We start from the raw sequence: 14,927 nt of genomic DNA on the forward strand, positions 1-14,927 counted from the left end.
TTGGAGGAGCCGCAAAGACAAGTGCACACAGAAAACAAAGCCATCGCTTCTCTCCCAGATTGGCAAAGCTGAAGTGTCTACTCAGAAGTGCTCAGCCTGGCTTGCTTTCCTATCTGTCTTGCTGCAGGGACTCAGGGTACAGTGTTCTAACATGGCTGCCCTGCACTGGGCCCTGACTCCAACTGTAAGTTGGGCTGTGACCTTGAACATGTTAATTGCCCTGTGCTTTGGCTGGCTCGGAAGGACAGGATGAGAATAGAATTCCCTTGGAGCTCTCACCAAGCAACAGGCTCCGCAGGCTCGGTGGCTGCCAGCTTTTTACCCAATTGGGAAGACCCACCTGGAGTCTCTCCCCGGAGGTAGAACTTTGCAAGCTGTTGTTTCCAGGACAAAAGACCGTTTATCAGAAGATGACCTCTATTTGTGCCCATCCCTCTGTCCTCAAAGATTCAAGACCAGATGTTAGAAACACTTGTGTGGCTCATGCCTGTAATCCTAGCTATTCAGGCTGAGATATGTGAGGATCGTGGTTCCAAGCCAGCTCTGGCAGGAAAGTCCATGAGACGCTGCTCTTCACACCAGAAACCTAGTAGAGCTGTGGTTCAAGTGGTAGAACACCAGCTTTGAGTGAAAACTAGCTCAGGGACAGCAGCCCTTAGGACAACCATGTGGGCATGCCATTGCTTGTTAGTTTGCAGAGACTTGGTTTGTTCTGCACGGTGGCAGAAACACAGTTTGCTCTGGTGGCTCTCGTCTGTAATCCTAGCCACTCAGAAGGCTGAGATCTGAGGATTGCGGTTCAAAGCCAGCCAGGGCAGGAAAAGTCCTTGAGACTCCTATCTCCAATAAACAACTAGACAACTGGAAGTGGTGCTGTGGCTCAAGTGGTAGAGCGCTAGCCTTGAGCTGAGGAGCTGAGGGACAGCACCCAGGCCCAGAGTTCAGGCCCCACAATTGACAACAACAAAAAAAGATAAACCCAAATCATAAGCACCTTTTTTTTCTTTTTTCCTTTTTAATCACTTTGGAAAACCAAGTTGGGAAGAGAGTCTTGGTGAATGTGTTTCATTGCCTGTGAGAGCGAGTGAGACCTGAAATATAAATGGTTGGGGTTCCCTAGTTCTTCCTTCCAGAGCCTTTGAGAAATAAGATTCTCCCATGCGCAGTGATGGCTCATAGTCTCAGACCATTAGTCATCTGTATGCGCCAACTCTGTAGGAATCCGAGGACTCCCTTGAAAATGTCGAGGAGAATTATGATTAGCTTCAGACTCTGCTTTTCCACGTGGTGGCCTGCCTTGGGAATCTTGGGAGTATTCTGTTGGGAGTTACTTTGAGGTGGTGCCCATCAGGGCTGCAGTTTCCATTCATGGCCCCTCTGTCTGTGAGTGAGCTTTTTTTTTTTTGGTCTCAACTGGCTAATGCCTTGTCTCTGATCTTTCTCATTTCAGCCTCCTGATTATTTAAGCATCATCGACTCTTGTGCCAGCAGATCACTGATGAGGCCTGGACTAGCCCTGTGGTGAGGACAGGAATCATCTGTGCCTGGACCAAAAAAAAATCTGTGAGTCAGATGTGTTTTATTCCTCACATTTTGCCTAACGACCATATTATTGTTTGAATCTGGCTGGCTGATGTACTGAATGGGAGGAAACACACACACACACACACACACTCGCAACTGTGAGCTCTCGATCTGTCCAGGCTCTCATCTTATCTCTTAACAAGCTTAGATGCATTTGGGATTAGTTTTTCATCTTTTTCTTTTGGGCAGAGAGGTATTATTTTCAGTTAGGTCTTAGTATCTGTGGAGCACTGGACCCCTGGAAGATAATAATTGCAAGGATGACCCAGCCCCTTACATAAACCAGCACAGTATTTGTGCAGGGCCTACGCGCCATCTTCAGATGACTTGCAGCATTTGGACCCAGCATGAACACAGGGTAAATACGAGTTCTGCCATATTGTGGGTCTCACCACACAGTACAGGAACAACTCCGTGAGCACTATTCAGACAGTGAGTGCTTTAGAGAGTGGGTGGTCCTGTTGTTAGTTTCTGGACCCTCAATCCTTGTGAGGCCCCAGATCAGGAGGAGGTACCCAGGTTCCATGACCAGGTAAATGGGATCTCAGGCCTGCTTTCCCCCCTCTCTAGTACAGCAGGGACAAGAAAGTTCAGTTTAGTGCCCTCAGTCCTTGTCCTTTGGGACCTGCGCCGCCACTTTTGTGAGACTCTGTGTCCCCGTCAGTGTGTGGTTGGAGAACCAACCTCGTTGTACAGAAGTGGAAGTGAGGCCCGATTCTGGAGTTTGTTGCCAGGGCTCTGCATGGATCGGGGAGTTCTTTCTCCCTTGGAGAACCCAGGATGGTGGTTCTGAGGAGTTTCACAGCATGGAAGGGTTAATTGTGGGCGGAGTGGGAGGGGGGACCGGGAAGTGTTGTTGCCTACATCTGCCTTAAAGATGGGGACAGTTTTATGCTTATTCAGATTAGCAGCAATTTAAAAATTACAATTTCAATCTCGATTGTGTGTATTTGGGGATCCCATTTAGGTCTTCAGGAATAATTGGCGAGTGATATTTTGGGAAGTTATATGAAAATGAACAGATGTTCAAGTAGAGAAAGGTCCCCGTGGGTGAGCCTCAGCTCTGGCAGAGCGGGTATTTGGGGCCATTTCGGCAGCAGGTGGCTTTCCTGGTGTGGGCCTTGGGTCTCAGGTCTCATTGGCTGCTGGAAGGCAGCAATTGGATTTGATAACCCTACCTCCTTTCCCAAGTAGATCATCCTTCCTTATTTGTAGGGATAAGTGTCAAGTCTACAGATAGGACCAGACCATTACATACTTTTTAAAAATTTCTTTTTTTCCTCCAACATACGTAATTAATACATTTGATGCATAGTAAGAAATGAACAACAATAATTAATAATACAGTAGGACAATTAATTATAAAGATACGTTGTAATGAAGTCATTTAAAAATTATGAATTAAGCCAGGCTCACACTTATAATCTCAGTTACTTAGTAGGCTGAGATCTGAGGATGGCAGTTTAAAACCAGCCTGGGCAGGAAAGTCCGTGAGACTTTTATCTCAAGTAAACCACCAGAAAACCAGAAGTGGAGCTGTGGCTCAAGTAGTAGAGCACTTACAGTGCCCAGGCCCTGAGTTCAAGCCCCAGGAATGGCAAAAAAAAAAAAAAAAAAAAAAAAAGACAACAAAAAGATAATAAAAGAACAAGAAAACTAGATTGATTCCTGTAGTCCTGAGAAGACGCCACTCTGACTGAGGTGATTCTGATTGTTCTGTTTGAGTTTATGAGAATGGAAGGGAGATGGGATGTTGGCAAGGTTTGTTCAGGGTGTATGCTGGTTAGAAATCTTAAGATAATGACCTGCAGGCATTGATTGTTGTGGGGAGCTTTCTTGCCCTGACTGAAGGGGAACACATGTTCTCAGAAAGCTGACACGGCTCTGACAGGCATCTAAATAGAGACCAGGAATGGCTCTGGGCCTGCCACGCTGGGCTTTGTACCTCCCAAAGCTGTTTGTGCCCACGCTTGGCATGATTGCTTAAATTGATGGATAACAAGCTGATTATGCAAGTGTGTGTGTGTGTGTGTGTATGTGTGTGTGTGTGTGTGTGTGTGTGTGTGTGTGTGTGTATGCACGTGCATGAGCATGATAAAGAGGCTCAAAGTCAGGGCCTGGGCGCTGACCCTGAGCACTTTTGCTTGAGGCTAGGTGCACTACCACTTGAGCTACAGCTCTACGACTGGCTTTTTGCTGGTTCATTGAAAATAAAGGGTCTCATAGACTTTCCTTCCTGGGCTGGCTTGAGACCACAATCGGCAGATCTCAGCCTCTTGAGTAGCTAGGATGACAGGCAGGAGCCACCAGCACCTGGCTACTTCTTGGGTTTTCTTCTGTGCATCTTCATCAAGGTGACCTGGGCACACAAGAGGCTGGACACCGGTCCCCTAGCAGGAGGGGCCATAGTCCCAGCTGCACAGCCTCCTGGGGCCCAGTGTTCTTTTCTGTCTGCCACCCCAGCAATGAGCCTTGAAATCAGAGCTGCTTTGGCTTCTGAAGAACATCTTCAGAGATTCAAATGTCCTCATCCCTCTCACCCGGAGCTCCACCAACTTACTATCCAACCCTAGGACTCTACTGGGGATGTTTTTTTTTTTTTTTTTCTTTCCCTCCTAAACCACTAGTGTTGAGTGGAAATTTTCAATGCTGACTAATGCGTCTACTTCAGGATTTGCTGTCAGGCAACTTACTTATAAATAAAGGAGCTTTTCAAGGAACACTAACAAACTAAAATAATAATTAGCATAATGAGCCTGGGTTCCGAGCCGTCCTGCCACCGCCGCCTCCCTGGCAGGGTGCTGGGGAGCACAGTTTACCACAGGCACATGCAGAAATCTGGTGTCTTCTGATCTCAGGGAGTGGTTGGTGATGACCCGGTCGGTTTTCCACTGTAGGGATTTGCCGTTCGGAGGATATTGGTTCCATTTGATTTTGGGAAAGGGTGGATGGGGTGTGGATGTGTAGAGTCATTGTCTGGCTCAGCACTTTAGGGGTCACCAACAGCTAAGAGGGGGTGCTGGCCGTAGGCCAAGGCAGGCTGGCCCTCCTATGGTCAGCCCCTCTGCCTATTAGCGACTTTTTACTTCTGCTTTTTAAAATTAAAATTCTTGGATATCCTGAGGCTAAAGAGAAAGTCTACTGTGTGTGTGTGTGTGTGTGCGCGCGCGTGCGCGCGCGCGCGCGCACGCAATTAGGCACATGCCTTTCCTGGGACTTGAATTCAGGGCCTGGGCACACTGTTCCACAGGCATTTTGGCTCAAGGTTATAGCTCTCTACCACTTGAGCCACAGCTCCACGTCTGTTTTTCTTGGGTAGTTAACCAGTGATAAGAGTCTCGTGGACTTTTGTCCTGGCTGGCTTCCAACTGGCGTCCTCAGGATTCAGCCTCCTGAGTAGCTGGGATGACAGGCGTGAGCCACCCGTGGAAGACCTGTTTTTGTATTTTTATACCGAGTATATACTTCGAGGAGATAGATACCTCTTTGGTTCTCTATGAAATGATATTTCCCTGTGTAGGTGGCATCTGAGTTTTCATCCCCTGAGAGCTTTGAATTCTCTTGATCTTCTTCACTATCCCGAGAAAGGCCAAATGGATTCCTTATCTCTGTTGTGCAGAGACAATGATACACTTTCGGAGGAGATGTGATTTTTTTTTTTCCTTGTAAGTTTTTGCCAGCTCTAGGCAGCTAATATAAATGGGCTTTGCATTTCTGTCTGCAGCACCTAGTTCCAAATCCTTGGTCCTGTGTGACTTAACTAACTCACTCTTGAAATGCCTCAGGGAGAGAAAGAACAAATGCGTTCTCTTGGTCACTTTGTGGCCTGTTGCTTTTTTTGAGGGGTGGAGAGTCTCACCATCCCCTTTTGCTTGGGGATCACAGTTTTTCTCCCATTTAGCAGGCAGGCTCCATGGTTGTTTTTTTCTTTCTTTCTTTCTTTCTTTTTTGACAACATGGGAAATGATCTGGTTTCAGCCACCCACTTCCTCATCCATCCAGTGTTGCTACCCTGCCCCCTTCCCCTCCCCCTCTACCCCTCCCACTGGAATTAACCCCTTGGGCTCCGGAGTCAGCCTCCTCTTCTTACTTAGCACCAGATGCTGCCTCTCACCGTCTCTCAGCCCCACACTACCGCTTCCTGCCATCTTTTGGATCATCCTCTTTCCTCTTTAACATTCCAACAGCTGCTTTTCTTTCCCATCTTAGAAAAAGAGGGGAAAGGAAAAAAAAATCTCTGGCTCTCAATTGCTTCTCCTCCTCCTCATTCTGACTGTCCTCATTTTCTGCTTGGCTTTGCTGAAGAACTTCTGGAAAGAGTTGTTTCCTGGCTCTTTTTTAGTCCCTCCCCTCCTACTCTTCCCATGACTCACTAGTCAGACTTCACCCCTTCCGTGGATACTGTGGATTGGGGCTGACCCCATCAAAGACACCGTGGCTGGTGGTCAGTCCTCCCCTGGTCTTTTATTTATTTAGTTATTTTTATTGCATAGGTGTTGCTGGACCTGGGACTTAAACTCAAGGCTAGGGTGCTGTCCCTCAAGGCTGGTGCTTTACCACTTGAGCCACAGCTCCACTTCCAGCGTTTTAGTGGTTCATTGGAGTTAAGAGTCTAACAGACTTACCTACCTGGGCTGGCTTTGCATCGAGATCCTCAGATCTCAGCCTCCTGAGTAGCTAGCATTACAGGCGTGAGCCACTGGTGCTTGGCTAGGAAATTCATTCTTGATCTGCCTGTGGGTCCCATACCATCTATCTGCCTACAAATGCCTGAAGCCTGAAATCTAAGGGTTTAGCAAGGGGGACATTAGTGGAGTCCTGTACTATGCATCCCCTCCCCCAGTGAGGTGTTCCGAAGCTCATATGATTAATTCTAATGATTATAGTGTTATGGCTTATTTAAATACCCCAGGAGGAACATTGGCTCTATTAAGGAAGTTTTATTATAGTTGCCCACCTGCTCTATTCGGGGACATGCATCTTTTGTGGCATGTCTTCTGAGTAATAAAGAAGGTCTAAGGAGCTGGGATTGTAGCCGAGGGCTGAACTGTAGATAAAGATGAACTTCAAGGAGGACGCGTGACTCCGTCTACAGGAGCACCTGAGGGATTCAAATTGGAAGAGGGATCAGCAAAGCCCTTCCCGGGGGTCTAGAGAGGCTTTGAGCCTTTGAACCTGGTCCCATTGTGGGCACTCCAATGCACAGTTTCTCAAAACTTGGGGTTCACATACAGGCCACAGCTAGGGCAGCTCTAGTCTGAGGATGTAGCACTTTGGCACGTGTGTGTGTGTGTGTGTGTGTGTGTGTGTGTGTGTGTGTGTGTGTGTGTAAGAGAGAGAGTACCACTATAATGAGTTGAATTCAAGCCTCAGCGTTCTCGCTCTTCGTTAGCCAGGTGCTGGTAGCGTACGCCTGTATTCCTAGCTACTCAAGAGGCTGAGATCTGTGGATCATGGGTTGAAGCCAGCTTAGGCAGAAAAGCCCACACATCTCTAGTCAATCAGCGAACAGCTGGAATGAGGGACGGCTGAAGTGATAGAGCACTAGCCATGAGTATAAAAGCCAAGAGAGAGTACGAGATGCTTAGGTTCAAGCCCCCAGTGCTGGCCTAAAAACACTGTGGAATACCCATCCCATAACCTGAGCTGTTAAAGGCATCATCTTCACTTGTGCCTTTGGCCGCATTCAGGATGGTTTGAGCTGCTAGGTAACCTTCACCCCCTAGAGATCATTGCGTCTTTCTAGTTGACACCCTAAATCCCTACATACTAATCCCCATCCTCCTCATGCCCAGACCCTGCCCAGACCCCTTTGCTCTATGACCTCGAAGGCCCAGAACTCAACTGTGGGCTTTGAATAAGCAAGGCAGAAGCCATTACTGGGCACAGACTGTGAGGCCTAGGACTTGCTTGTAACTGCAGCATCACCTAGCCTAGCCTGACAGATCCAGGAGGATCTAGAAACTGTTTTAAGCACAAAGATAGGTTAAGGTGAGAACTGAATATTACAGAATATTTCCCAATGCTGTTGCTGCTGTTGCTGCTGCTGCTGCTTCCTCCTCCTCCTCCTGCTCCTCCTCTTCCTCCTCCTCTTCCTCCTTCTTGTATTTTTTTCTGTTATGGAGCTTGAACTCAGAGCCTGATCACTGTTTCTGAGTGCTTTCGTTCAAGGCTAGCACTCAACCACTTGAGTCACAGCACCACTTCCAGATTTTACTGTGATTAATTGGAGATAAGAATCGCACAGACTTTCCTGCCTTGGCTGGCTTCAAACCACGGTCCTCAGATCTCAGCCTCCTGAGTAGCTAGGATGACAGGTGTGAGCCACTGGCACTCGGCATCCTTATGATTATATCTCTCATAATGAACCCCTTCAAGGACGGCAGGCAAGTCTCAAGACTAGGCAAGTAGGTTGCGTTTTTCTGTAGGGAAGACAGAATGAATTATCAGACATGAATGAGTTTATTTTGCCAGGTGTGCTCATCCCCTGGTTGCTCTGTGATTTCCCCCCAGCCTATCTGGGAGCTCTGACTTCAACAGTTATGCAGCTCAGCCTTGCATTAAAAGCCACTGTGGTTTCTCGTTTTTGTTTTGTTTTGTTTTTTCTTTTCCAAGAGCTTGCTTAGCAAATCTTGAGCCTATTGATGCTTTCCGCACCAGCTCTAGGCTCTGTGGACCTCATTATACTTTCAGAGTTGGAGAGTTGTTGGTTTATAGTTGTTCCCAATTTGGTTTGAGTGGAGAAGTGACTTTATTCTTAGCAGTACTGGTTATTTGAACTCAGGCTTTTGTGCTTTTTAGGCAGGTACTCTGCCACTTGAGCCACGTGGAGAGCCCTCAGAAGTGCCTTTTTTTGTAACATCAAAAACTTTCCAAGGGCTCCCCTACATATGGGGGGAGGGGTAGTACTGGGGCTTGAACTCGGGGCCCAGTTGCTCTCACTTGCCTTTTTCACTCAAGGTTGCTGCTCTACCACTTGAACCAGACCTCCACTTCTAGGTTTTTTGTTTTTTGAGTTTTTTTGGTGGTTCATTGGAGATAAGAGCCTCCTGGACTTTCTTGCCTGGGCTGGCTTTGAACTGCCATCCTCAGATCTCAGCCTCCTGAATAGCTAGGATGACAGGTGTGAGCTACCAGGCCCTGCTTCCTTCATTTTTGAAAAAAAAATTAAGTCTGATGTTTGCTTCTGAGCTCAGCTTGGGCCCAGTGAGGTCTGCATCTGGTCCTGGTGATGGGTTTGTTTTCACTGGGTTCTGATTCTTCCATGTTCTGTCCATTTCTGTGGTGTAGATGTGGTTCTTCATCTGAAAGGCCCATGCTGGAAACTTGGGCCTGTAGGTCAGGGCTGAGGGGGAGCCTAGTGGAAGTCGTTAGGGGCGGGGCCTAGTAGAAAGCCATTAGGAGTGGGGCTTAGTGGAAGGTCATTAGGGGTAGGGCCTAGTAGAAGGCCATTAAGGGCAAGGCCTAATGGAAGACAATTGAGGAGAGGCCTATGGAAGGCCATTAGGGGCAGGGGCCTAATGGAAAGTCATTAGGAGCAAGGCCTAATGGAAGGTCATTAGGGGCAGGGCCTAGTGGAAGGTCCTTAGCGGGAGGGCACAGTGGAAGGTCATTAGGGTAGGGGCATACTGGAAGGTCATTAGGGTAGGGGCCTAGTAGAAGGCCATTAGGGGAGAGGCCTAGTGGAAGGTCATTAGAGGCAGGCCTGTGAAGGTCATTAGGTCACAGAGACACTACCCTTAGAAGGTACTAATGCTGGTCTCATGGGATGTGTTACTTTCTCACAAGGCTGTGTTATTACAGAGCAAAGTCACCCCCCGAATTTGGCCCTTCTACCTCTCTGCCATATTGTTATGCCACCATGATGATCCCACCACAACACTGATACTGCTGTTTGGGCCTCGAGCTACCAAAATCACCAAATAAACCTTCTGACTTTATACTCCACCCAGTCTTGAGTATTTTGGCATAGCAACACAAAACAAACTAAAGTGTCCCTTTACACCATCAAAGACTAAAAGCCTCAGTTCTTAACAGGAAAGCCTGTATGGGATCTAACAGTTGATCTATATATAAAGACCACCTGAACTGTTCAGTTTCTGAGCCAGGCAGATGTCCTGTGCTTATGAAAATTCAAAATGCTCTCTAGTGTAACTTCTCCTCACCAGTATTCTGAACTCCCAAAGAACAGAAGCATCACGTGGGCAGGCGCTGCCTCTAGTTCTCTGATTTAAACAGTCTAGACTGCCGTTGCCAAGGCTTTAAGAATGAAACCCTTGCCGGGAGTCAGTCAGTTGCTCATGCCTGTAGTCCTTGCTACTCAGAAGGCTGAGCTTTGAGAATCACAGCTTAAAGCCAGCCTAGGCAGAAATGTCTTTCATATGGGACTCCTATCTCCAGTTAACCATCAAAAAGCCAGAAATGGAGTTGTGATTCAAGTGGTAGAGCACCAGCCCAGCACACACACACACACACACACACACACACACACACACACACACACACACAGAGTGGAGGGTTGAGGAATCACAAGGAGAAATGACTCATTTGCTTATGGATGGCTTCATCCAGAGTGCCTTTAAATACCATGTCCCATCTCCACTTAAAAATACCCAGTGCACTCAGAAACATCATGCTTAAATTTGGGAAAGCCAGACACGAGTGACTACAGATTGTATAAATTCTGTGCATAGGATCTTTCTAGAAAAATGAGTATTCATAGGGGCAGCAAGCAGATGAGTGGCTGAAGTTCTGGGGTGTAAGTGAGGGCTGGTGTCAAGGAGATTTGTGGGAGCAGTGGGGAGGGGGGTGGAGGGACCCGTGTTCTAAAGGTGTGCAGTGTGGCTAGCTGGGCATGAAGACACTGGATGCCAACCACCGCTCCTGCAGTGGGTGAATGGTATGGCGGGTATATTCTGTCTTGGTAAATCTGTGGAAATGGTTCAGTGCAGCTCTGGAGAAGCTAGGAAGTTCTTGGAGGGCACAGGCACTGAAAAGGCTCAATTTTAATTACTTAACTAATTAATTAATTTTTGTTGGTTGTGGGGCTTGAACTCAGGACCTGAGCACTGTCCTTGAGTTCTTTTTGCTCAAGGCTAGTTCTCTACCTCTTTTAACCACAGCTCCACTTCCGGTTTTCTGGCAGTTCATTGGAGATAAGAGTCTCATGGACTTTCTTGCCTGGGCTGGCTTTGAGCTGGGATCCTCAGATCTCAGCCTCTTGAGTAGCTAGGGTTACAGGGGTGACCTACCAGTGCCTGGCTTATTTTTTATTTTTGGTACAAGTCATTGAGAGGGAATTCTTGGTGGAGAAACAAGAGCTTCAGGAACAAAAAAGGTGACTGATTCGGATGAGGGAAAAGCTTGTTACAGTACACAGTATCAGGAAATTGAAGATTTTCCAAATCCTGGTTGTATTTGTAAAACATGGCTGCCTGAATCCCATTCCTGAACCCCATTCCTGGGGATTGAGATTTAATTCCTCTGGGGTATAGGTCTTGGATGATGGTGCTATTTTTTTCCCCAGATTCATGTCCCCAGATTCTTTAATGTTTTCAGTCAATTTTTCAGCTTGTGTGTGTGTGTGTGTGTGTGTGTGTGTGTGTGTGTGTGTCCATGGCCATGGCCAACCTCAGACCAAGATCTGCCTCCCTGTACTTCCTAAGTAGCTGGGATTACAGGCATTTGCACTCTGCCCAGCTTGTTTATTGAGATGGAGGTTGTATTAGCTTTTTACCTGGACTGAGGTTCAGGATTGCACTGCAGTCCTCTTGATCACTGCCTTTTAAATAATGGCTAATGCTGTTTTCTTTTAGACCCATTTTTAAAGGAAGTGAGCTTCTCATTCTATAACATTCTTCTCCACTTCTCAGCGGGAATGCTTCTACTTAAAAAAAAAAAAGCCACCTTATAGCGCGTGGCAGCTCACGGAGGTTAACCAGAGTCTTAGTCCATATTCTGTGGCTATGACACGGTGCTGAGACGGAGTAGTTTATGGAGAGACGAGGGTTATTTCAACCAGAAGTTCTGAAGGCCAAGAAGTTCCAAGATCGTAGATCCGGCATGCCAGCTTGGGTGCGAGAGGGACCAGCATTAGCACTGAAAGTCACAGCAAGGGTAGAAATAAATGGATAATAATTACAGAGCAGCTGCAGGAATGATGGTAAGTGCTGGTCACTACGTGACCGTGACTGAGAATATTTGTGTCACGTGGAGGATGGAGACGTTAGCGATGACTTGCTTTGGGTGACAAACAATTATGTATACCACATAGTATGGGGACAGGCTCCATCCAGTTAGAGGTGCTGGGAGATGGGAAGCAGTACTGAGAATCAGATGTGGGAGGACCGTGGGCTGCAAGGGATGGAGGAGAGGGTAGGGCAGAGGGGGAGAACACGATGAGAGTGGAGACGGCGTTATGAAGTCCACCAACGATGGCTGTCAAACGGGTGAGAGGGCTGGGAGCTAGTGGCTCACACCTGTAATCCAAGATGCTCAGGAGGCTGAGATTGGAGGATCGGTGTTGGAAGCCAGCAGGGGCAGGAGCATCCAGGAGACCCTTATTTCCAGTAAACTACAAAACACTCCAAAAACAAAACAAAAAGCTGGAAGTGGAGATGTTGCTCCGGTGGTAGAGCGCTAGCCTTGAGCAAAACAATCTCCGAGACAGCATCCAGACCCCGAGTTTAAGTCCCATGACTGTCAAAAGAGGAAGAAAAGAAAAAAGAAAAAGAATGAGCACTGAAACAAAAACATAGGCCCTCCTAAACACCTAAAGAAATCAAAAAACAAAACCCCTTGTCAAAAGAGTAAACAGTGCAATACTCAAACACAAATGGCTGGTGCCAGTAGCTTATACCTGTAATCTTAGCTACTCAGGAGGCTGAGATATGAGGATCACGGTTCAAAGCCAACCAGGGCAGGAAAGTCCATGAGACTCTTATCTCCAATTAACCACCAGAAAACTGGAAATGGTGCTGCGGCTCAAGTGGTAGAGCAGTTATCTTGAGCTAAAGAGCTCAGAGACAGCACCCAAGCCCAGAGTTCAAGCCCAGAGTTCAAGAAAGAAAGAAAGAAAGAAAGAAAGAAAGAAAGAAAGAAAGAAAGAAAGAAAGAAAGAAAGAAAGAAAGAAAGAAAGAAAGGAAAGAAAGAAATGTAGGTGTCACACCAGTAAACTTAAGAAGATTCAACCCCTCCTGTCCCAGGCAAAGACTTTCAAATTTCTCACAGTGACAGCCAGCTCTCAGTGATGTAAAGAAAGCATATCTAAATGAAAGAGGCTCAGAAAAGCTAGTAATGGCAGGAAACCCACCGAAAGAAAAAAATAAACCCATGTTTTAAATCATGCCTTCCACCAAAGTGGAATTGAGACCAGACGTTAAATGACGCTAAAAAAAGGGACACTGTGTGACACTATAGCATGAGATTCACGTACAAGGCAACTGCGGTGGTTTCTAACAACATCCCCAGAATTCCCCCAAAGCAGATGTACAGACGAGACAGGATACATGCCAATTTTAGGTCCCCATGACAGCTACTTAATCTGACACATGAAAGGGCCAAGAAATCCATCCCCGGCACCCACACTTTGGGCCATGATAATAGCGAAGAGAACATTTATGCGAGTTGACATATATTAGGTTACTAAGAAAATGTCGGCAAATTTCCTATTATCACGGTAATATAAACAACATTTTGTGATCACCGTGCCATCAGACTGAAAATTCATCATAAGATGAAAAAAGCAAAAAGGCCCTGCAGTCGGGAAAATTTACAAGATTAAATTCTACTCAATAAGTAGGATGAAAGGAAATTTGCAAACCCAGTTTGCATAATGTTTTGGATCTGATAATAGCCAAGCCATATCAGTCTATGCGACAATGGGGAAAGCTGGGATTATACTTTCAGAAATAAAAATAAATGAACAAATTAAAGCCTAACTCAGAACATTAAATTAAAAACAACCGAGCGAACCGGGACAGAATGCAGAAATATGAGTAAACTTGGAGAGGAAAGGTGGAATCAGAGAACAGAAAACTAAATAGACCTAATCAACACACAAGATACTGGTTATTAGAAAAAATAGAGAGAGTGGAAGAGGAAGGGAGAATGATATATAGTAGATGAAAGGGGGAGGAAGAAAGAGAGGGAGAGGGAGAGGGAGGGAGGGAGGGAGAGAGAAAGATGGGGAGGGGTAGAGAGAAAGAGGACACAAACAAAATCAGTAAGAAGCATGTAAACCAAAACCATTAGTGGCTGTTTTGTACATTACCTTCTACTTGAGTAGAAAGGGAATTTTTCTTCATATATAATATATTATATATTATATTTCGACTAGGATATACAGAGAGGCTTTATATATAAATATAATACATTAATGCATATAATATACATAATTAATATATTATAAATATATTTTACCCAAACTAACCCCAGTAGAAAGTTTAACTGAATTAAAAGCAAAACAATAGCTCTAGGTGTATATATTTTCACAGCAGAATTCTATCTAATCTGAAAAGCAAAGATGATCTCAGTGCCATTTAAATTATTTCAGAGCATATAAAAATATAGAAACTTCAAGATTCTTCAATAAAAGAAAACTACATCAATCTTGATTGAGGTAAAATTCCTAAACAGAAGAATGGATCCTTTAAAAATAGTTTCAGAGCCGCGCGCTCACATCTGTAATCCTAGCTACTCAGGAGGCTGAGTTCTGAGGATCCTGGTTCAAAGCCAGCCCGGGCAGGAAAATCCGTGAGACTCTTATCTCCAATGAACCACCAGAAAACCAGAAGTGGTGCTGTGGCTCAAGTGGTAGAGCGCTAGCCTGGAGCTGAAGAGCTGAGGGACAGCACCCAGGCCCAGAGTTCAAGCCTCACAACTGACCAAAAAAAAAAAAAAAAAAATGAATAAAAATAGTTGCAGAGGGAGAGTAGTGGTGGAGATGGTAGAGAAAAACAAAGGAGGAGGCAACAATGCTCGGTAGGAAATGTACTCATTACCTTGCTTGTGTAACTGTAACCCTTCTGTACATTATTTTTTACAATAAAAAACGTACAAAAAATAGTTGCAGAGAAATTAGCCATTTGGAGAGAAAAAAAAAAAAAGAATTGGTGACTTGATCGTGTATGGCATACATTTTTAATAGCTCTGGGCAGGTGGAAAGTACTCACTACAAGAAACCAGAAGAAAGCTCAGTAGAAAAGGTTTTATAATTTTGGGCACAATTATCTTTCAGAATCCAAGAGCAATGCCAGAAAAGACTGATACAATCTGTTGCATTATGATGTGTGCGTGGGGGAAGCCTTTGGGGGGAAAATTACCATAAGCAAAGAGAACCAGA

The 14,927-nt window shown here is 45.8% G+C and overlaps 1 protein-coding gene across 4 annotated transcripts in view; it reads left to right on the forward strand.

Annotated features, from left to right (window-relative positions):
* The window catches only part of Apba2 (amyloid beta precursor protein binding family A member 2), a 108,387-nt gene that overhangs the window by 22,498 nt on the left and 70,962 nt on the right, over positions 1-14,927 (forward strand). For all 4 annotated transcript variants that reach the window (XM_070043111.1, XM_070043110.1, XM_070043108.1 and 1 more), the window contains exon 2: positions 1,451-1,563. The gene's annotated coding sequence lies outside the window, so the exon portion shown is untranslated. The remainder of the gene's footprint in view (positions 1-1,450; positions 1,564-14,927) is intronic.

This window comes from Dipodomys merriami, unplaced genomic scaffold, assembly GCF_024711535.1.
Source record: "Dipodomys merriami isolate MVZ:Mamm:240054 unplaced genomic scaffold, mDipMer1.0.p SCAF_33, whole genome shotgun sequence".
NCBI classification, from domain to species: Eukaryota; Metazoa; Chordata; class Mammalia; order Rodentia; family Heteromyidae; genus Dipodomys; species Dipodomys merriami.